Source organism: Passer domesticus, chromosome 10, assembly GCF_036417665.1.
Source record: "Passer domesticus isolate bPasDom1 chromosome 10, bPasDom1.hap1, whole genome shotgun sequence".
Lineage (NCBI taxonomy): Eukaryota > Metazoa > Chordata > Aves > Passeriformes > Passeridae > Passer > Passer domesticus.
Genome location: NC_087483.1, coordinates 1,087,947 through 1,111,707, shown reverse-complemented (window position 1 = coordinate 1,111,707; position 23,761 = coordinate 1,087,947).

Genomic DNA, 23,761 nt, shown 5'->3' with positions numbered 1-23,761 from the left:
TGGGGGAAAGCCCCTGAAATTGAGGGGTTTTTAGGGGAAAAAAAAGCCAAAATATTGAAAAAAAAATACCCAAAATCTGGGGGAAAACAACCAAAAATTGTGAAAATCCCAACATCTTGGAATAATTCCAAAATTTTCTGGGAAAAAACCAATCAAATGTGGGGAGAAATCCCAAATTTAGGAGAAAATCCCAGAATTCCGTGGAGAAAACCCCAAAATTTGGGTAAAAGCAGCAAAATTTGGAATAAAACCCCACCAAAAATGGGGAAAACCCCAAAAATTTGGAAAAAAAAATAGAAAAATGGAGGAAAAACCAACAAAAATGGGGAAAAAACCCAAATTTTGGGACAAAAGTCTAAAACAATGGCGGGAAATAAATAGCAAAATTTGAAAAAAAAGGAGAAAATTCCCAAAATTTGAGCAAAAAAGGGAGAAAAAAACCCTAAAAAATTGGTGTAAAAATAACAAAAAATGGGAAAAAATGGGGGAAAATAAAAAAAAAAGGGGAAATTCCCCACAAAAATGGGGAACCACCCCAAAATTTGGGAAAAAATCCCAAATTTGAGGGAAAACTCCAAATTTTTGGTTCCTGCAGGGCCCCTCTGGCAAGGACGGGATCCCCGGGCACCCCGGGCAGAGAGGAGACGCCGTGAGTGACCCAAAAAGGCCAAAATTCACCCCAAAAATCCCCAAATCTGCCCCAAAATCCTCCCCAAAATTCCCTCAAAATCCCCTAAAATTCTCCCCAAAAATCCCCACAAAATCCTTTCAGAATCCCTCCCCAAAATCCCAAAAATCCTCCCCAAAATCCCCGAAAAATCCCCCCAAAAATCCTTCCCAAAATCCTCCAAAATGCCCCCAAAATCCTCCTCCAAATCCTCCCAAAAAATCTTCCCAAAATCTTCCCCAAATTCCCCAAAACCCCCCCAAAATCCTCCCAAAATCCTCCCAAAATCCTCCCAAAAATCCTCCCAAAATCCCAAAAATTCTCCCCAAAATCCTCCCCAAAATCTTCTCAAAATCCCCCCAAATTCCCTTGAAAATCCCCCAAAAATCCACCAAAATTCCCCAAAATTCCCTCAAAATTCTCTCCAAATTCCCCCCAAAATCCCACAAATCTTCCCCAAAATCCTCCCCAAAAATGCCCCCAAAATCTCAAAAATTCTCCCCAAAATTCCCCCGAAATCCTCCCCAAAAATCCCCAAATCCCACCAAAAGACCCCAAAAATCCTCACCAAAATTCCCACCAAAATTTTCCCCAAAATTTTCCCCAAAATTCCCCAAAAATCCTTCCCAAAATCCTGCCCAAAAATCCTCCAAAACCCAAAAAATTCTCCCAAAGTGCCCCAAAAAATCCTCCCCAAATTCCCCAAAAATTCACCCAAAAAATTCCCCCAAAAAATGCAAATCCCCCCAAAATATTCTCCAAAAATTCCCCTAAATCCTCCCCAAAATCCTCCCCAACAACCTAAAAAATTTCCCCTAAATTCCCCCAAAATTCCCCAAAATCTCCCAAATCTTCTCCAAAAATCCCCCCAAAATCCCCCCCCAAAATCATCCCCAAAATCCCCCAAAAATCCTCCCAAAATCCTCCCCAAAACCCCAAAAATTTTCCTCAAAATCCTTTCCAAAATCCTCCCAAAAATCTTCTCAAAATTCCCCCAAATTTCCTTGAAAATCCCCCAAAACTCCCAAAATTCCCCCCAAAAATCAACCAAAATCCCCCAAAAATCAGTCCCCAAAATCCTCCCCAAAATTCCCCCAAAACCCCAAAATCTTCCCCAAAAATTCCCCTCAAATCCTCCCCAAAACCCAAAAAATTCTCCCCAAAATTCCCCCAAAATTCCCCCAAAATTCCCCAAAATCCTCCCCCAAAATCTGCCAAAAAATCCTCCCAAAATCCACCCCAAAAATTCTCCCCAAAATCCTCCCCAAAATCCCCAAATCCAGCCCAAGAATCCCCCAAATCCACCCCAAAAATCCACCCCAAAAATCCCCCAAATCCACCCCAAAAATCCCCTCCAAAAATTGCCCCAAATCCACCCCAAAAATTCCCAAATCCACTCCGCAAAATGCCCCAAATCCACCCCAAAAATCCCCCAAATCCACCCCAAAAATCCCCTCCAAAAATTGCCCCAAATCCACCCCAAAAATTCCCAAATCCACTCCGCAAAATGCCCCAAATCCACCCCAAAAATCCCCCAAATCCACCCCAAAAATCCCCTCCAAAAATTGCCCCAAATCCTCCCCAAAAATGCCCCAAATCCTCCCCAAAAATGCCCCAAAAATTCCCCAAATCCACCCCAAAATCCCCCAAACCCACTGCAAAAATGCCCCAAACCCACCCCAAAAAATCCCCCAAATCCACCCCAAAAATCCCCAAATATGCCCCAAATCCACCTAAAAAATTCCTCAAAATCCATCCCAAAAATCCAGCCAAAAAATGCCCCAAATCCACCCCAAAAATCCACCCCAAAAATCCCCCAAATAATCCCCCAAATCCACCTAAAAAATCCCTCAAATCCACCCCCCAAATCCCCCCCAAAAATCCCAAATAATTCCCAAAAAAATCACCAAAAATTCCCAAAAAATTCCCCAAAAATTCCCAAAAAATTCCCCAAATTTCCCCAAATCCCCCCCAAAAAATGTTGGAATTTCCCTTTCAGGGCGGGGGGGGCCCCGCGGGACCCCCGGGGCCGGCGGTGAGTGACCGAAAATTCCCCTTTTTACCCCAAAAAATCCAGAATTTATCCCCAAATTCCCCCCTTTTTTCCCCTCAAAATTCCTCCTTTATTTCCCCCCAAAAATTCCCAATTTCCCCCCAAGATTCCTCCTTTTCCCCCCAGAATTCCCAAATTTCCCCCAAATTTCCCTTTCCCCCCCAAAATTCCTCCCTTTTCCCCCATAATTCCCAAATTTCCCCTTTTTTCTGTCCTTTTTCCCCCCAAAATTCCCAAATTTCCCCCAAATTTCCCTTTCCCCCCCAAATTCCTCCTTTTCCCAAAAAAATTTCCTGATTTTCCCCCAAAATTTCTCCTTTTCGCTCCAAAATCCTCATTTTTCCCTTAATTTCCCCTTTTTTCCCTCCTTTTCCCCCCAAAATTCCCAAATTTCCCCCAAATTTCCCAATTTCCCCAAAAAATTCCTCCTTTTTTCCCCAAAATTCCCAAATTTCCCCCAAAATTCTTCCTTTTTCCCCCTCAAAAATTCCCAAATTTCCCCAAAATTTCCCCTTTTTCCCTCCTTTTCCCCGAAAATTCCCAAATTTTCCCCAGATTTCCCTTTTCCCCCCAAATTCCTCCTTTTCCTCAAAAAATTCCCAAATTTCTGCCACATTTTCCCCAAATTTCCTCCTTTTTGCCCCAAATTCCTCATTTTTCCTCCCTTTTCCCCTCAAATTTCACAATTTTCCCCCCAAAATTCCAAATTTCCCTCCATTTCCCCCCCAAAATTCCATTTTTTTCCCCAGAAATTTGGGATTCCCCCCAGGAAATTTCCATATTTTCCCCCCAAAATTCAGGATTTTTCCCATTTTTCCCCCATTTTTCCCAAATTTCTCCCTTTCCCCCCCAAATTTGGGATTTTTTTTTTACCTCCCAGGGCTCCCCCCGCTAAAATTTCATGGATTTACCCCAAAAATCCCTTTGATTCACCCAAAATTCTACAGATTTCCCCCCAAAAATTCAGGATTTTTTTATCCATTCGCCCATCATTTTTAACCATTTTTTCCCAAAATTTCAGGATTTTCTCCCAGAAATTTGGGATTTTTTTTTCTCCAATTCCTCCCCCCCCGCATTTGTTCCCATTTTCCCCAAATTTCAGGATTTTTTTTCCTCCATTTCCCCTCAAATTTCAGGATTTTCCCCCAATTTTTTCCCAAAATTTCAGAATTTTCTCCCAGAGATTCAGGAATTTTTTCTCCAATTTTTCCCCATTTTCCCCCAAATTTTGGGATTTCCCCCAGAAATTCAGGATTTTTTTTTCTCCAATCTTCCCCCCATTTTTTTAACCATTTTCCCCCAAATTTTAGGATTTTCCCCTCAAGTTTCCCCTCAAATTTCTGGATTTTTCCCGATTTTTCCCCATTTTTCCCCCTTTTTTTTTCCATTTTTCCCCAAAATTTCAGGATTTTCTCCCAGAAATTCGGGAATTTTTTTTGTCCAATTTTCCCCCCATTTTTTCCCCATTTCCCCCCATTCTTTTCCCCAAATTTCGGGATTTTCTCCCAGAATTTCCAGATTTTTCCCATTTTTTCCCTTTTTTTCCCAAATTTCCCGTTTTTCACCCCAAATTTGATTTGAATTTGTTCCATTTTTCCCCCCCAGGGCTCCCCAGGCTCTCGGGGCTCCCCAGCTCTGGGGGTCCCGTGGCTCCCCCAGCCCCAAATTCCAGCGATTTCCCCCCATTTTTACCCATTTTTTCCCATTTTTTTCCCCATTTTCCCCCAAATTTCCCGTTTTTCACCCCAAATTTGATTTTTATTTTCCCCCCCAGGGCTCGCCGGGCTCTCGGGGCCCCCCGGGCCTGGGGGGTCCCGTGGGTCCCCCCGGCCGCCCCGGAGACAAAGGCGGCCCGGTGAGCACAAAAATCCCAAAATTCCCAAAATTCACCAAAATCCCCAAAATTCCGGGAATTTGGGAGTTCTGGGAGGGGTCTGGGGGGAAAATTTGGGGGATTTTGGGGGTCCCGGTGAGCCCCGAAATTCCCAAAATCCCCAAAATTCCGGGAATTTGGGAGTTCTGGGAGGGGTCTGGGGGGAGGAATTTTGGGGAAAATTTGAGGATTTGGGGGGGGATTTGGGGAAGAAACTTGGGGATTTTGGGGGGAATTTGGGGGGGTTTGGGGGTCCCGCTGAGCCCCGAAATCCCCAAAATTCACAAAATCCCGGGAATTTGGGAGTTCTGGGAGGGGTTTGGGGGGAAATTTGGGGAAAATTTGGGGATTTTGGGGGGAATTTTGGGAATTTGGGGGGGAAATTTGAGGAATTTGGGGAAAATTTGGGGGTTTTGGGGGAAAATTTTGGGATTTTGGGGAAAATTTGGGAGTTTAGGGGGGATTTGGGGGAAAAACTGGGGATTTTGGGGGGGAAATTTGGGGGGTTGGGGGTCCTGGTGAGCCCCAAAATTCCCCAAAATTCCCCAAAATTCACAAAATTCCGGGAATTTGGGAGTTCTGGGAGGGATCTGGGGAATTTTGGGGGGAATTTGAGGATTTTGGGGAAAATTTGGGGAATTTGGGGGGAAATTTGGGGGAAATTTGAAGGTTTGGGGGTTAATTTGGGGGGTTGGGGGGTCTTAGTGAGCCCCAGAATTCCCAAAATTCCCAAAATTCCGAGAATTCTGGGATTTCTGGGAGGGTTTTGGGGGGAAATTTTGGGGGATTTGGGGAAATTTTGGGGGAAAATTTGGGGATTTGGGGGGAAATTTGGGGGCTTGGGGGTCCTGATGAACCCAAAATTCCCAAAATTCCAGGAATTTCGAGAATTCTGGGAGGGGTTTGGGGGTGAAATTTTGGGGATTTGGGGGAAATTTGGAGATTTTGGGGGGGGAACTTTGGGGGTTTGGGGAGGAAATTTGGGAGTTTGGGGGGGAATTTGGGGGGTTTGGGGTCCTGGTGAGCCCAAAATTCCCAAAAATCCGGGAATTTTGGAAATCCTGGGAGGGGTTGGGAGGTGAAATTTGGGGATTTGGGGGGAAAATTTGGGGGTTTGGGGGGGGATTTGAGGATTTGGGGGGGATTTGGGGAAGAAACTTGGGGATTTGGGGGCTTTGGGGAGGCTGAGGTTCCCATTTTTTGGGAATTCCCAAAATTCCGGGAATTCTGGGAGTTCTGGGAGGGGTTTGGGGGAGGAATTTGGGGATTTTGGGGGGAAAATTTGGGGGCTTTTTGGGTTAAATTTGGGGTTAAATTTTGGTGTTCTGGGAGCGAATTTGGGGTTTGGGGTTAAATTTTGGGGTTTTGGGACACATTTGGGGTAAAATTGGGGGAGTTTGGGGTCCAACTTGGAGGTTTTGGGACCAAATGTGGGAATTTTGGGTCAAATTTGGGGTAAAATTTTTGGTGGTTTGGGTAAAATTGGGGGGCTTGGGGTGAAATTTGGGGGGTTTTGGGGTTAAATTTTTGGGGTTTGGGTCCAATTTGGGTGGTTTGGGTCCAATTTGGGGTGAAATTGGGGGGTTCTAGGGTCAAATTTAGGGGTTTTGGGGTGAAATTTTTGGGTTTTGGGTCTGGTTTAGGGGTGACATTTTGGGGTTTTGGGGTCGAATTTGGGGGTTTGGGGATTGAATTTTGAGGGATTTTTGGTTAAATTGGGGGGTTTGGGGAGGTTTGGGGGTTAAATTTCTGGGGTTTCAGTCAAATTTGGGTGGTTTGGGTCCAATTTGGGAGTTTTGGGGGTGAAATTTGGAGTTTGGGGTCAAATTTGGGGTTTTGGGGGTCAAATTTTGGGAGGTTTGGGGGTGAAATTTGGGGGTTTGGAGATTGAATTTTGAGGAGTTTTGGGTGAAATTTCGGGGGTTTTGGGCTTAAAGTTTTGGGTTTCGGTCAAATTTGGGTGGTTTGGGTCAAATTTGGGGGTTTTGGGATTGAATTTTGGGGTTTGGGGGGTCAAATTTGGGAATTTTGGGTACAATTTGAGGGGGTTGGGGTCAAATTTTTGGTGTTTTGGGTGAAATTTTTGGTGTTTTGGGTAAAATTTGGGGGGGTTGGGTCAAATTTGGGTGGTTTGGGTCCACTTTGGAGGTTTTGGGGTAAAAATTCGGGATTTTGGGGGGAAATTGGGGGTTTGGGGGTAAAATTTTGGGGGTTTGGGATAAATTTTTGGCATTTTTGTAAAATTGGGGGGGGTTGGGTTGAAATTTGGGTTTTTTCGCTGCGGGGGTTTTGAATTGAGCCCAAAAAGTCCCAGAAATGTGGAGAAATTGCCCAAATTTTGGATTTTTTTAGGGAGAAAAAGGCGGGATGGGCGCCCCCGGGCGTGACGGGATCCAGGGGCCCGTGGGGCTCCCGGGGCCCGCCGGACCCCCCGGGGGGGCCGGCGACGACGGCGACAAGGTGGGCACCCCAAAATATCCCAAAATGTCCCAAAATAGCCCAAGAAATTTAAAAAATCCCCGAAAAAATCCACCCGGGAGCTCCAAAATCGCCAAAAATGGCCCCAAAAATCCCCCCCGGGACCCCTCCAGGACCCCCCGGGGGGCCCGGGGATGACAGGGACAAGGTGGGCACCCCAAAATATCCCAAAATGTCCCAAAATTATCCCAAAATGGCCCAAAAAACCCAAAATCCCCGAAAAAATCCACCCGGGAGCTCCAAAATCGCCAAAAATTGCCCCAAAATTCCCCCCCGAGATGCCCCAAATCCGCCCAGGAGCCCCAAAATCCCCAAAAAACCCAAAAATTCCCCCAAAAAATCACCTGGAAGCCCCAAAATCCCCCAAAATTTCATCACGGAGCCCCAAAATTCAAAACAATTCCCCAAAAATCCACCCGGGAGCCCCAAAATCGCCAAAAATGGCCCCAAAAATCCCCCCCGGGACCCTTCAGGACCCCCCGGGGGTCTCAGGGATGATGGGGACAAGGTGGGGACCCCAAAATATCCCAAAATTATCCCAAAATATCCTAAAATAGCCCAAATATCCCAAATTATCCTAAAATAGCCCAAAAAATTTAAAAAATGCCAAAAAAAATCCACCCGGGAGCCCCAAAATTCCCAAAAATCTGCAAATTTCCCCCCAAAATCCCCCAATTTCCCTCCCAAATTCCCAAAATATCCCAAAAATTCTAAATTTCTTCCCAAATTTCCCCAATTTTCCCACAATTTCCACCCAAAATTCCCTCCCAAAATTCTCAAATTTTCCCAAATTTCTTCCCCAAATTTTTCCCAATTTCCCTCCCAAAATTCCTGAATTTTCCCCATTTTCCCCAAATTTTCCCCAAATTTTCCCCAATTCCCCCCAAAATTCTCGAATTTACCCAAATTTTCCCAATTTTCCCTCCCAAATTTTCTGAATTTTCCCCAATTTTCCCGAATTTTCCCTAAATTATCCCGAATTTCCCCGCTAATTCCCGAATTTTTCCCATTTTCCCCAAATTTTCCCAAATTTCCCTCCCAAATTTCCTGAATTTTCCCATTTTTTCCCTCGAATTTCCCCAATTTTCCCCAAATTTTCCCAAAATCCCTCCCAAAATTCCTGAATTTTCCTCAATTTTCCCCAATTTCCCCCCAAAATTCCTGAATTTTCCCAAATTTCCCCCCAAGTTTCCCGAGTTTTCCCCAAATTTTCCCAAATTTCCCTCCTAAATTTTCCCAAAATTTCCCCAAATTTCCGCTCAAAATTCTCAGATTTTCCCATATTTTCCCCACTTTGCCTCCCAAAATTCCTGAATTTTCCCAAATTTCCCCTGAAAATTCCCAAATTTTCCCCATTTCCCCCATTTTCCCCAAAAAATTCCCAAATTTCCCCCCAACATTCTCGAATTTTCCCAAATTTCCCCCAATTTCCGCCCAAATTTCCAAAAAAATTCCCAAATTTTCCCAATTTTCCCCAAATTTCCTCCCCAAAATCCCCAAATTTTCCCCACTTTCCCCAAATTTCCCCAAATTTCCCGAATTTTCCCATTTTTTCCCGAATTTCCAGAATTTCTCCCAAAATCCCTGAATTTTCCCCCAATTTCCCTCAGGGCGAGGGCGGCGAGCCGGGCCCCAAAGGCCCCAAAGGCGCCAAGGGGGAGCACGTGAGTCACCAAAAACCCCAAAAACACCCCAAAAACACCCCAAAAACCCCAAAATTGGGGGATTTCACCCCAAAAAACCCAAAAAACCCCCAAAATTGGGGGGTTTCACCCCAAAATTGGGGGATTTCACCGAAAAAACCCCAAAATTGGGGGATTTCACCCCAAAAACCCCCAAATTTGGGGGATTTCACCCCAAAAAAATCCAAATTTGGGGGGTCTCACACCCAAAAAACCCTAAATTGGGGGATTTCACCCCAAAAAAACCCCAAAACTGGGGGATTTCACCCGAAAAAAACCCCAAAATTTGGGGATTTCACCCAAAAATTGGGAGATTTCACCCCAAAAGACCCAAAACCGGGGGATTTCACCCCAAAACCGGGGGATTTCAGCCCAAAAAACCCCCAATTTGGGGGATTTCACCCAAAAACCCCAAAACCGGGGGATTTCAGCCCAAACCTGGGGATTTTGCAGGGCCCGCCGGGACCCCCCGGAGCCGCCGTGAGATTGGGGCCAATTCCGGGGAATTCGGGAAATTGGGGGATTGGGAAAAAATGGGATTTTGGGGGATTTTAGAGGAATTTTGGGAAAAATTAGGGGATTTTGGGGGATTTTAGTGGAATTTTGGGGATTTTGGGGAGAAATTTGGGGATTTTAGAGAAAAAATTGGGGATTTGGGGGGAGATTTGGGGGATTTTGGGAAAATTTGGGGATTTGGGGGGAAATTGGGGGATTTTGGGGGAAAAATTGGGGATTTGGGGGAAATCTGGGGACTTTGAGGGATTTTAGAAGAATTTTGGGAAAATTCGGGGGATTTTAGGGGAATTTTGGGGACATTTGGGGGATTTTGGGAAAATTTGGTGATTTTGGGGGGAAAGTTGGGTGCCTTTAGAGGAATTTTGGGAAAAATTGGGGGGATTTGGGGGATTTTAGGGGGAAAATTTGGGCATTTTGGGGAAATTTGAGGGATTGGGGGAAGATTTAGGGGAATTTTGGAGACATTTGGGGAAAATTTTGGGGATTTTTGAGGGAAAATTTGGGAGTTTTGGGGAAATTTGGGAAAATTTGGGGGAATTTGGGGGATTTTGGGGGACATTTGGGTGATTTTAGAGGAAATTTGGGGAAAATTGAGGAGAATTTGGGGATTTTAGAGTAATTTTGGGGGAATTTGGGGGATTTTCAGGGAATTTTGGGAACATTTGTGGGATTTTGGGGGATTTTAGGGGAATTCGGGGGATTTGGGGGAAAATTTGGGGATTTTGGGGAAATTTGAGGGATTGGGGGAAGATTTGGGGGAATTTGGGGATTTTAGGAGAATGTTGGAGAGATTTGGGAGCAATTTGGGGCAATTTGGGGAAATTTGGGGGGAAATTTGGGTGATTTTAGAAGAATTTTTGGGATTTTGGGAGAATTTGGGGGGTTTAAGGGGAATTTTGGGGATTTTGGAGAAAAAAATTTGGGATTTTGGGGAAAATTTGGAGGATTTTGGAGAAAATTTGGGGGAATTTGAGGGATTTTAGGGGAATTTGGGGCATTTTGGGGGAAAATTTGGGGATTTTGGGGGAAAAATGGGGAAATTTGAGATTTTGGTAAGGAAAATTGGGGGGAAATTGGGATTTTGGGGGAAATTTTGGTGTTTTAGGGGTAAAAATGGGACTTTTTAGGGGGGAAATTGGGGAATTGGGGGGTTTTAGGGGAAATTTGGGGTTTTTGGGGAGTGGCAATTTTTGGGGAAAATTCAGGATTTTGGGGAAATTTGGGAGATTTGGGGGGAATTTGGGGGAATTTGGGGGATTTTCGAGGAATTTTGGGGAGAAATTTGGGGGATTTTGGGAAAATTTGGGTGGAAATTTGGGGATTTGGGGGAAATTTGGGGAAATTTAGGGACTTTGAGGGATTTTAGAGGAATTTTGGGAAAGTTTGGGGGATTTTAGAAGAATTTTGGTAAAATTTGGGGGAATTTGGGGATTTTAGGGGAATTTTGGGGTCAATATTTGGGGGGAATTTGGGATTTTTTGGGGGGAGGATTTGGGAAGATTTTTAGGATGGGTTTTGATCGGATTTTGGTGTTTTGGGAGGGATTTTTGGGGCAATTTGGGGGCGATTTTGGGGCAAATTTTGGGGGTTTTTTACTGGGGATCTTGGGGGGGATTTGGGGATTTTTGGGGCAATTTGGGGGCGATTTTGGATGTTGTTTATTCGGGTTTTTTGGGGGGGATTTGGGGATTTTTGGGGGGATTTTGGGGGCGATTTTGGGGGTTGTTTATTCGGGTTTTTTGGGGGAATTTTGGGATTTTTGGGGGGATTTTTGGGGTGATTTTGGGGGTTGTTTTTTCGGGTTTTTGGGGGCGATTTTGGGGGTTGTTTGCTGGGGTTTTTGGGGGGGATGGGGGGATTTTTGGGGGGATTTTGGGTGTTGTTTGTTCAGGTTTTTTGGGGGGGATTTGGGGATTTTTGGGGGGATTTTTGGGGTGATTTTGGGTGTTGTTCATTCGGGTTTTTTGGGGGGGATTTGGGGATTTTTGGGGGGATTTTGGGGGCGATTTTGGGTGTTGTTTATTCAGGTTTTTTGGGGGGGATTTGGGGATTTTTGGGGGGATTTTTGGGGTGATTTTGGGGGGATTTTGGGTGTTGTTTATTCGGGTTTTTTGGGGGGGATTCGGGGATTTTCGTAGGGATTTTTTGGGGGATTTTTGGGGGGATTTTTGGGGGATTTTTTGGGGGATTTTTGGGGGGATTTTTGGGTTTCTGACCCCCCGAGTTTCCCCTCCCAGGGCGCGGACGGGGAGCCGAGGGCTCGGGGACCCCAAGGACATTTTGGGGCCAAAGGGGATGAGGGCACGCGGGGCTTCAACGGCCCCCCCGGGCCCATCGGCCTGCAGGTGAGACCCCAAAAAAACCCCAAAAAATCCAGCCCAGAAAACCCCAAATCCCCCTAGAAATCCACCCTAAAAAAAACCCCAAAAAATCCAGCACAAAAATCCCAAATTCCCCTAAAAATCCAGCCCAGAAAATCCCAAATCCCCCAAAAAATGCACCCTAAAAAACCCCTTTAAAATCCAACCCAGAAAAACCCAAATTGCCCTAAAAATCCAGCCCAAAAAACCCCAAATCCCCCCAAAATCCAGCCCAGAAAACCCCAAAAAATCCAGCACAAAAACCCCCCAATCCCTCCAAAAATCCAGCCCAGAAAACCCCAATTTCCCCAAAAATTCCAGCCCAGAAAACCCCCAAAAATCCAGCCCAAAAAACCCCAAATCCCTCCAAAAATCCAGCCCAAAACTCAAAAAAAATCCAGCCCAGAAAACCCCAATTTCCCCAAAAATTCCAGCCCAGAAAACCCCCAAAAATCCAGCCCAAAAAACCCCAAATCCCTCCAAAAATCCAGCCCAAAACTCAAAAAAATCCAGCCCAGAAAACCCCAAATCCCCCCAAAAATCCAGCCCAAAAACCCCAAAAAATCCAGCTCAAAAATCCAAAATCCAGCTCAAAAATCCAGCCCAGAAAACAAAAAAAATTTTGATCCTAAAATCCCCCCAAAAATCCAGCCCAGAAAACCCAAAAAATCCAGCCCATAAAATCCCAAATCACCCTAAAAATCCACCCCAGAAAACCCCAAATACCCCCAAAAATCCATCCCCAAAATACCCAAATCCCCCCAAAAATCCAGCCCAGAAAACCCCAAAATATCCAGCCCAAAAATCCCAAATCCCCCCCAAAATCCAGCCCAGAAAACCCCAAATTCCCCTAAAAATCACCCCAAAAATCCATCCCCAATACACCCAAATCCAGCCCAGAAAACCCAAAAAAATCCAGCCCCAAAAACCCCAAATCCCCCTAAAAATCCCCCTGAAAACCAAAAACATCCAGCCCAAAAATCCCAAATCCCCCTAAAAATGCACCCCAAAAACCCCCAAGAAAATCCAGCCCAGAAAACCCCGAATTCCCCAAAAAATCCAGCCAAAAAACCCCAAATCCCCCTGTCATGGTTTGACCCTGGCACAATGCCAGGGCCCTCATGAAGGGTATATTTCCAAAATGGTTGCTGTGAGATGTGACCCGGGAACAGAACAAAGCAGGCTCCCATTCGGGGATGGAGGGAAAAACACAACAATTTATTTATTACAAATCTAGAAAGGAACACATACCAAGCTAAGAATGAAAACCTTCCAGATACCTTCCTCCTCCCCCTCCCTTTTCTCCACAGATTCACCACCCCTCAAATTATCAACCCTCAAATCCATCAGGGAGAGAGGAGTCCCCCCTTTGCCTCATGGGCCTCCCCCAGAAGCACAATTGAAACCTCCTGTGCTTCCGTGTCACCCATGGCCCCACCCAGAGAGCATCGGCCCTCGTGACTTTTCCCCCCCATGTCCAGTGCTCTCACCACTGGACACGGACCAGGACTGCCTTTAGGGCTCCCCGTTTAAAGATGCTCCACCCACTTCCAGAAGCAGCAGTCTCTCAACTCTTGGGACACCAGTCCCCCCCAAATTTCACCCCCTGGGGCCAAGGGGCCTCGTGAAAAGAGATCTTCCTCTCCGTGGAGACAGAGGGCATCCCACACCCCCTTCAGCCGTCTCTGTTCACGCCGCTGCTTCACTCTTGACTCCCGGGTGTTGCCTCCCCCTAAATACAGTCTCTGGGTCACAGGGAAAAAACACGGGTCTGTCCATGGCGATACAAGAAAGAGTCCAGCCCAAGGCCACTCCATCATCTCTTCCACCCAGGATTCTTCTCTCCTCTTCCAGCTTTCCTCACGCTTGCCCATTTCATCTCCCATCTCTCTCTCACCTCATCCTGATTCAGGAGGATTCAGTATTTGTAAGGTTTCTATTAGTCTACAAAGGGGTTAAAATCTTCACTTCTGCCTGCCCAAGGACTCCCACATCTGCCGGGCACCTTCTCTCTGCCGCATCCCCCGCTTCTGGCTGGCTGAGCTGCCAGCACAATTTCTGTCCCTCTCTCCGGGGGGGCTGCCCAGACATCCCAAGTCTCATCAACCCCTGCATGTTCTCCTCCACCTCTGCACCTTTTGGGGCTCCCGGCCTCCTCCCCATCATGGCCTCCCCCTCCCCCACCCAGACGCAGCTGGGCAGGGGAGAGGCCAGACCTTACTCACCAACGCCGGATTCCCAAAGAGGAAGTTCTCTGGGAATCTCCTGCTTTTAACCCCCGTGTGTTCTCAGAGGCGTATCCAGATCCTCAGTGGCCACATCACATGCCAATTTTGAATTTGGCCACTGATTGGCCCGACTTAGACCTTTCCAGAAACACATTTCCGGGCCAAACCACGACTGTGGACTGTCCAGAGGATCTTGCAAAAGAATTTGTGTAGTGGTCTGCTAATTTTTCAAAATTTTGTATTATGTTAAGTTGTATATTGGTTATCATAATTCTGTAAGTTATGCTCCGGTCCTCTCTCTCTCCCTCTCCAGGGGCCCTTGATCGCCCTGTCTGTCTCCCTGTTCTCCTCCCCTTTCCCCTCCCAGTTCTTTAATGTTACAATGTTTACCCCGCCCTGAGCCCTTGTCTGTCACAAGAAACCACCCCTTCCTTTCCAGAAGCTTCTGAGAAAGTAGTTCTGTGATTGGTTTAAGGGCCAGGGCCACTCCCTAGGAATGCCCCCATTGGATTCCCACAATTGTTAATCATATTTCCCCTCCCTAGTTCTCGCTTCTAATTGGTTGTCCGACTCTGTATTTAATCCCTTGTCAGGCTCAAGGTGAGTTGAGTCCTTGACAGACGCCCCACCCTGCATTAAACCTCCCTTGGTTGACACTACTGTCAGGCCTCCGTTTCTTCTTCCTCTTGCGGGTTGCAGCCACCTTACAACATCTCCGTCTCTGCGGATCCTCTGTCCCCAAGGCGAAAGCCTTAGGCGCCCTCCTCGGGAAAGCTTCACCTGTGGGAGAGTGCCCCCAGTGCTGCCGGCGGTGCTGGCCGAGCTAGCTGGGACATTCCATCATTGAGGAAGCCAGCGGCCGTCGCTGCAGTTTGGCGCCCAACGTGGGGCCCGGAAGAGATTCGTGACAGCCTCCGGACCCCGCGAACGAGGATTCCAGGGACCAGCGGGCGCAACCCGTCGGACTTTCTGGTATATCCCATTGGGACGTCAAGCTACCCTCGGGTGAGCAGACCCACGCTTGTGGGCGGCGCTCCCCAGGGATTGGGGCCGGCAGCTCCGAACACCCCGGAGTCGGTCCCGCCGCAGGAGCCACCTCTCTTGGATTTTCGTTCGGGTTTCAACCTTCCGTGAGTTTTTGCGTTCCCTTTCCCTCCCTCTCCCTACCCTTTCCCCCTCCCGCCTTGTCTTTTTAACCGGTTCTGTCCGGAATTTCGCTGGTTTCACCCAGTCCTTTTCCCTTTTCCTCTGGCCAGAGAACTTGCCGGTTTTATCCGGCGACAAGGCGCGGTTGAGACCCTCCCTTTCCTTTTGTTTCGCGTTTTCCGAGAGAGGTTGGGTTTAGGGCTGTTTTAACATCGCTTGGCAATGGGTGCTCACTTGTCGACAGCCCAGAAGAAACTGTTTAATAATGTTTTGGGAATCCTGTTAAATGGGGGTTTTGATAAGGTCAAAAAGAAGGAAATTCGTAAATTAATCCTTTGGTTATCCTCCCAATTCCCAGAGGCTTCCCCCGAACAAATTAAAGATTTGGCTTTTTGGAAAAGAGTATGTAAAATTTTAGAAGATTTGGCGAAGACGGGGGATTCCTCAATGCAGCGAGTTATGTTCTGGGCCCTTCAAGTTAAAAAGGTTTTACAGTCCCAGAAGGGAGAAAGAGGGCAACCAAAGGACAAAAGTTGTTTGTTGGATGTTAATGTCCCTGGTTCGAGTTCGGTCCCTGTTTCTCCCCGTCTCCCTAAAACCCGTTCTCCTTCGCCCTCTTCCCGTAGGCAAGGGATCTTGAAGGGAGCAGCCCGCGACAGCACCGCGCTGGGAAATTACCATCGCCCGGGCTCTCTTCAGGAATCCCAATCCCCCCGCTCGAGGAGTCCTGGCCAGACTCCTCGAGGCTCTCCCCTTCCCCGTTTTTCCAAAATCACCCGTTCCCCCGGTTTGAAGAAAGTTAGTTTCAACCTACCCCTTTCACCCCCTTCCCCACTTGTCCCCCAGTCTGTCCCTTCTCTCACCTCCCAAAATGGCTCCTTGACACCACAAAATGGCGGACGCCACGTGGCGTTTCCCGCCAAGGAGCCTTCCTCTTCCCAGAATCCCATTCCCCTGTCCCGTCATAACCCTTTCCGTTCCCTCCCCTCCCAAGATCCTTCCTTCTTTGACTCCCTTCCGCCTTCCGCTCCGCCCCTGGTCTCCGCCCTTCCCGGGGACGCCCCTCCTCCCTCGTACCACGCCTTGCAGGCGGAGTCCACGCCATCTTTGCACTCCGCCCCCATCCCTGGCTCCTCCCACTCCACCCTGGTTTCCGGTTCTCACGATCCTCCTTCCGGTTCCCACGGTCCGTCGGGGGCTGGGGGGGGGGCCGAGGCCCGGAAGCTGGAGCCGCAGCCTAACATCATAGCGGCTCCGGTTAATTATTTGCCGGGGGTGAACGGGGGGACCCAGCCCCAATGGACTCCTCTTCCGCACAGTGTAATCCGAGAGCTGGTGAAAGCTCAAAAGGACTACTCCCGGGAGAGTGAATTCTTCCGGGGGTTGCTCCGAGCCACCCTCTCGGATTCAGTGGTAGTCCCTGCTGATCTTCGGCAGTTGTTCTCATGTTTGCTTAACCCAACTGAATTCCTAGTTTGGGAATCTCGTTGGAAAAATGAAATTTCTAAAATACTACCCCGTCTTTGGGAAAATCGAGCAACTGCCGTAGACCAGCAGGGAGCAATGATTTCCAACGACCACCTGTGCGGAACAGGGCCCTGGGCAGATGGGGCCACGCAGGCGTGGCACATTCCATCAGCTGCACTAAAAGAGGGGGCGAAAGCAGCAGAAACAGCATTCCTTACAATGCGTGCAACCGCGGTTCCCACAACCCCATTTGCACAAATATTCCAACACCCTAATGAACCGTTTTTGAGTTTTGTAGAGAGGCTACGGCGAGCGGTTGAGGCGCAAGTCAGGGACGAGTCCTCCAGGCTGGGGATGATTACAGAGTTGGCCCGATCCAACGCCAACTCTGCATGTAAAGCCGCTATCCTCAGCCTGCCCATGGACTCCCCTCCTGCGCTTCAGCAAATGGTAGACATCTGTGAGCTAAAAGTCACCGTTAGCCAAGAAGACCCAGATGTTCGCCAGAAGACACCTGCCCAACGTCGAGTCGCCTTTACCAACTTTGAAGATAGCTCTCCTGTTTCAACCACTGCTGCAGTTACCACCAATCCACCTACCCCAGGATTACAGCGGAGACAGCAAAATCCTTGCCATTTGTGTGGCAAGTTGGGACACTGGATGCCAGAATGTCCACTGAGGCAGGAGTTTTATGAATTTAAAAGAAGATCGCAGCCTCAGGGGACACCTGGCAACCAGAGAAAAAACTAATAGCGAAGCGCGCCTCCTCCCCGCGCTCAGACAAAAGTAGGGAAGGCCCCAAAATATCATCCGGCGGGGGGGGAGAGAAGGAAGGAAACCTCCAGACAGGCGGGCCTGTTGCCAATGATGACCATGTTTCACCGGATATGACTTTAACTGATTCAAATTTGTCTCTTTGTTTCCAGGCGGTGCCAAGGCCGATTTTAACATCTGTCTCCATCCACTCACCGTTTCGGCTGCAACTGACGGAGCCGCTTCATCTTACCAACTCCGACATTGTTTCGGTTACCGTCAGCCCGAGGGAACCAGGTACCTGGCAGCGAATCTGTGGCAGGTTTGTCGTTGTCGGAGACACCAAGCACACGCCACACGAGATCACTATAATCCCGGGTCTTTTGGCAACCGACCCGGGACAGTTTGAAATTGCCGTTTTTTCCACCAGCCCACCCACCTTTTTGCCTCGGGGTCAAATCGTAGCTCAAGCTATACCTGTCCCTGAGTGGCCCTGGGTCCCAGGTTCTCCAAAACCTCAAATTCATACACGCATTCCATCTGTAGCCTGGACCCAAGTGTTGGGCCAAGACAAGCCAAGAATCACCTGTAGTCTGCAAAAAGGTGGGGACCAGAAGCTCCTTAATGGGCTTCTGGACACCGGGGCAGATGTGACGGTCATTCCTTCTAGGGAGTGGCCGTCGCAATGGGAATTGCAAACCGTGGCGGGACGCATCCAAGGTGTGGGCGGCGTTCAATTGGCAAAACAGTCTAAAGGCATTGTCCAAATTACGGGACCTGACGGGCAATTGGCTTCTGTGCGCCCGTTTGTTTTAGATTTTACAGAACCCCTGTGGGGACGGGACCTGTTATCCCAATGGGGAGCCAAAATTGACCTTCCACCGGCTCCCCAGGTTTTTCGGGTTGCGGCCATTGAGGAGCGCCCTACCCAGAAGCTCAATTGGAAAACCGATTCTCCTGTCTGGGTAGAGCAATGGCCGCTTTCCAAACAAAAATTAAAGGCGCTCCAGGAGCTCGTGGATGAGCAGCTGTCCAAGGGCAATCTAGTTGAGACCACCTCGCCGTGGAACTCACCAGTTTTTGTCATCAAGAAGCCCAATAAGGACAAGTGGCGACTCCTCCACGACCTCCGAAAAATTAATGATGTAATAGAAGAAATGGGTCCCCTCCAACCAGGGATGCCCTCCCCGACAATGCTACCTAAAGAATGGAATTTGGAAGTTATTGATATAAAAGATTGTTTCTTTCAAATTCCGCTCCACCCGGATGATGCGCCACGCTTTGCCTTCTCGGTTCCGACCATCAACCGAGAAGCCCCAAGGAAGCGATACCACTGGCGAGTTCTTCCACAGGGCATGAAGAACAGCCCAGTCATTTGCCAGTGGTATGTCGCTTCCTTGCTGTCTCCGGTGAGGGCCGCGGCACCAAATGCGATAATATACCATTATATGGACGACATACTCGTGTGTGCTCCGACAGACGACGAACTTGTCCATAGCCTCGACCTCACAACCAATGCGTTGGTTGCTGCAGGGTTCGAGCTCCAACAAGACAAAATTCAGAGGGTGCCACCTTGGAAGTACTTGGGCCTGCAAATTGACAAAACCACCATAACACCTCAAAAGATTCAAATCAAGAATTCAATTCGGTCCCTTGCAGATGTCCAGCAACTGTGTGGATCCTTGAACTGGGTGAGGCCTTGGCTAGGAATTCCTACGGAAGACCTAGCCCCCCTTTTCAATTTATTGAAAGGGGGAGAAGAGCTCAGTTCTCCAAGGTCCCTCACCCCAGAGGCACAGATTGCGCTCGAGAAAATCCAAAAATCCATCTCCAACAGACAGGCACATCGCTGTGTGCCTGGATTGCCATTTCAATTTATCATTCTCGGAAAACTGCCACACCTCCATGGACTCATCTTCCAGTGGGAGGCTTCCACCAAAAAGGATCGAAAGGCTAAGGACCCCCTCTTAATTATAGAGTGGGTGTTCCTTAGCCATCACCGATCCAAAAGAATAACGCGACCACAAGAGCTGTTAGCGGAACTGATCCGAAAGGCTCGCCTTCGGATCAGGGAGCTGGCAGGTCAGGATTTTACATGCATATACCTTCAGGTTAGACTATCCATTGGACATTTTTCAAAAAACATGCTGGAACACTTGTTGCAGGAAAACGAAGAATTACAATTTGCGCTCGACAGTTACACCGGACAAATCTCTATTCACCCACCTGCACACAAATTCTTCAATTCGGAATTCAGCTTTTCTCTAAAATCGGTTCAGAGTAAAACCCCCTTGAAGGCTCTGACAGTTTTTACTGACGCGTCCGGGGCTTCTCACAAGTCAGTCATTACTTGGAAGAACCCCCAAACTCAGCGGTGGGAAGCCGACATTAAGCAGGTGGAAGGTTCACCTCAAGTGGCTGAGTTGGACGCTGTCGTCCGAGTTTTCAGGAGGTTCCCTGAACCATTCAATTTGGTTACAGATTCTGCGTATGTAGCCGGTGTAGTTGTCAGAGCAGAAAATGCAATCCTGCAAGAAGTTTCCAATGTATCTTTGAGCCGCTTGCTCTCCGAATTAGTACAGTTGGTTTCCCACCGAGAGCAACCGTATTATGTTATGCATGTAAGATCCCATACCGACCTGCCGGGGTTCATCACGGAGGGTAACAGGAGAGCTGATGCTCTTGCTGCGCCTGTCCAGATGGCCCCAACTCCTGATGTGTTCCGCCAGGCAAAAATCAGCCACCAGCTTTTTCATCAGAATGCGCCTGGCTTGGTCCGCCAATTCCATCTAAGCCGTGACCAGGCCAAGGCCATTGTGGCCACATGCCCCCACTGCCAGTCCTTTCAACTCCCCTCCATTCCATCTGGGGCGAACCCTCGAGGTTTACAGAGTTGCGAAGTGTGGCAGTCCGATGTAACACATATCGCGGAATTTGGCAAAATGAAATTTGTACATGTGTCTATCGACACTTTCTCGGGCGCAGTGTTTGCCTCTGCCCACACAGGGGAAAAGGCAAAAGACATCATCAAACATCTACTGCTAGCCTTTTCCTCGCTGGGCATCCCGAAAGAATTAAAAACGGATAATGGCCCGGGTTACAAATCCAAGGAGTTGGAGACTTTCCTGCAGCAATGGGGAATAGTGCATAAGACCGGCATCCCCTATTCCCCGACGGGTCAGGCTATTGTGGAGAGGACTCATCAGAGCCTCAAGAGGGTCCTTGCACAACAACGAGAGGCAATGAAGACTGAGTCCCCCCAGGTTCGTATAGCCAGAGCATTGTTTACTATCAATTTCTTAAATTGTTCCTTCGACAATTTAAATCCACCAGTCATTAGACACTTTCACCACCATCAATCAATGCAGCCGAAACAAAAGCCGCCAGTTCTCGTTAAGGACCCCGAGACCTGGCGGACAGAGGGACCCTTTGATTTAATCACCTGGGGGAGAGGATACGCTTGTGTATCCACCCCCTCAGGTCCCAAGTGGGTTCCCTCAAGGTGGGTGCGGCCTTACACCGCCACTCAATCCAAATCCCAGGTCTCATTGGCCCAGGTAGCAGAAGCCTGTTGGAGGAGGAGAAGGAGGCCATTCGAGGGAGACCTCGACCTTCTCCCCGGAGCAAAACCCTCTTAAAATTAATTGTATGTCATTTTGTTCATTCCTAGCCCGGAGACCCTTTGAAGATGTTACTCACCATCATGCATGTACTGATCCTGTGGACCATCTTTCCTGCCACGAGTCCCTGGATCGTCCCCCAGCCCAAGAAAAACGTATGGAGAACTCTTGCTGACGCCCTTGGCCAAGATCATCTGTGCCTCACCACGACTTCGGCAGCCGACCCTCTCTCCACTTGCCTTGTGGGGATCCCGGTTTCTCTAGCTGGCCTCCCTGAACCCCTACATACATCCCTCACCCATTTCGATAATAAAATTCAACGTACCCGTGGTTCTTCCCCAAATGCCAGCTGGAGAAGGTTCTTGACGGAGTTAAACATCAGTAAGTCAGAACCTCAGGAATTTAAGTTGCTAGGCTCCTCCGCGGCCGATTTATGTTTTCAGTTTTTGCCATTCCCTGAACCTGGTGCGGAAAAGTCCGCTTACCATCCTGGACTTGAGTACAAGGCAGAAAATTGGTGTAATTCAGTTATTGAAATTTCTATGTCCATCACCCCTTGGAGACAACCCCGCTCCATCCCAAAAGGTTTTTTCATGATTTGCGGAGACAGAGCCTGGGCTGGCATCCCCTCTTCTTTTGTAGGAGGTCCATGTACGTTCAGCAGGATGTCGCTGTTTAGCCCCAACAAAACTCAAATTTCTAATTGGCAAAGAATGAAAGTCGCAAACAATTCGGTAAGAGTCCCTCGGGACCTAAAAGAATTAGATTCCACCTGCGACTCCGAAATTATCCATTGGTCGCAACCTGAAAGTGTGGCATGGACCATCTTTTTGCCTTGGGTTTCCATTGCCAAATCTCTAGGTGAATTGGCCCACCTAGAGTGTTGGGTCGCAAAACAAGCAAATTATACATCCTCAGCTTTAAGTGAACTCCTACAAGATGAAGAAATCACAAGGCAAGCAACCTTGCAGAATCGTGCAGCAATTGATTACCTACTACTGCTGCATGACCACCACTGCGAGGAATTTGAGGGATTGTGCTGCCTGAATTTGTCATCACGTGCTGAAAATGTCAGGACCTCCATCAAGAACATTCAAGACATGGTCCACAAAGTTAAACAAAAGACAGTTGATTGGCTGGGGGACCTTTTTGAAGAATGGGGTCTATCGGGCTGGGCAGCTTCTGTTTTAAAAAGTGTTTTATTTAATGTTGTTTGTAATTTTAATAGTCATCGTTTCAGTTTCATTAGTTTGGACTATCTTAAAAAGACTTTTAATCAAGTTAACCTCCACTGCCTCCGTCAACCGAGTCGCCTTCGTGGAAGAAGAAAATCATCAGAACACCAACGATTATGAAGATATGCAAATTTCCGCGGACCCCCAAGAGTTAATTAAATCAGACTCCTCGTCGGAGGACAGCATTTAATTTCCTACATCTCCCTCCTCCTTTTTTTGATTTTTTAAACAAAAAAGGGGGAGATGTAGTGGTCTGCTAATTTTTCAAAATTTTGTATTATGTTAAGTTGTATATTGGTTATCATAATTCTGTAAGTTATGCTCCGGTCCTCTCTCTCTCCCTCTCCAGGGGCCCTTGATCGCCCTGTCTGTCTCCCTGTTCTCCTCCCCTTTCCCCTCCCAGTTCTTTAATGTTACAATGTTTACCCCGCCCTGAGCCCTTGTCTGTCACAAGAAACCACCCCTTCCTTTCCAGAAGCTTCTGAGAAAGTAGTTCTGTGATTGGTTTAAGGGCCAGGGCCACTCCCTAGGAATGCCCCCATTGGATTCCCACAATTGTTAATCATATTTCCCCTCCCTAGTTCTCGCTTCTAATTGGTTGTCCGACTCTGTATTTAATCCCTTGTCAGGCTCAAGGTGAGTTGAGTCCTTGACAGACGCCCCACCCTGCATTAAACCTCCCTTGGTTGACACTACTGTCAGGCCTCCGTTTCTTCTTCCTCTTGCGGGTTGCAGCCACCTTACAACATCTCCGTCTCTGCGGATCCTCTGTCCCCAAGGCGAAAGCCTTAGGCGCCCTCCTCGGGAAAGCTTCACCTGTGGGAGAGTGCCCCCAGTGCTGCCGGCGGTGCTGGCCGAGCTAGCTGGGACATTCCATCATTGAGGAAGCCAGCGGCCGTCGCTGCAAATTTGCATCAGGATAAAGAGGAGAATGAAAGAGGGCCTTTGTTTGACATAAGCACAAGCAATTCACATAAGCAAACAAGTACTTAGCACAGACACAGGTAAGTACTTAGCACCAGTTAGCATGAGAAAAACCTGGTGGGCCTAACTTGACAGGAGAGGGACTTGAAAAAAGCTTTAGACACATTCTAGCAGGAGAGCAAAGGGCACCTAGGGAATGAGCCCTGTGCAGGGAAGCCATGAGGAAGAAGTGCTGCTTTAGGGCATGGAGACCGCTCTGGCCAGCGCCTGGACGTCAGCTTCAAGTACAGGAATCTGACAGAATGTATTTCTAACCCCCTGCCTATGCAATCACCTCAGCAGGGTAAAGATGGATGGTATTTTTTATCAAATTTCTGCATCAACCCACTGAAATTTATACGTGGCCAAAAAGCATTTTGGTAGGGTGCAGACCCCTGCCCTCCTACCAGCTCAATAAAAGGGCTTTTAGCAGATAATGCATTTATCTGAGGATTTCTTTGAATTAGGGAGACCCCTCAGGACTGCTGTATCCTGAGGGAACACCATTGGCCATCCCCTGTGTATATCTGCAAAAGCTTAAAATCATGTGCCTCACCTTCCAGGGCCTCTCTTGGCTAGCATCCTGACGTGGATGCAGGACTGCTGCGAGGCACTGCTGGCACCCAGCGGGACAGGACCGGCTGTCTCGTGTGCACGTAGCAGCCCTCACACAGCCAGGGCCATCCCGAACCCAGACAAAGGCTCACGTGTCAGCAGAGA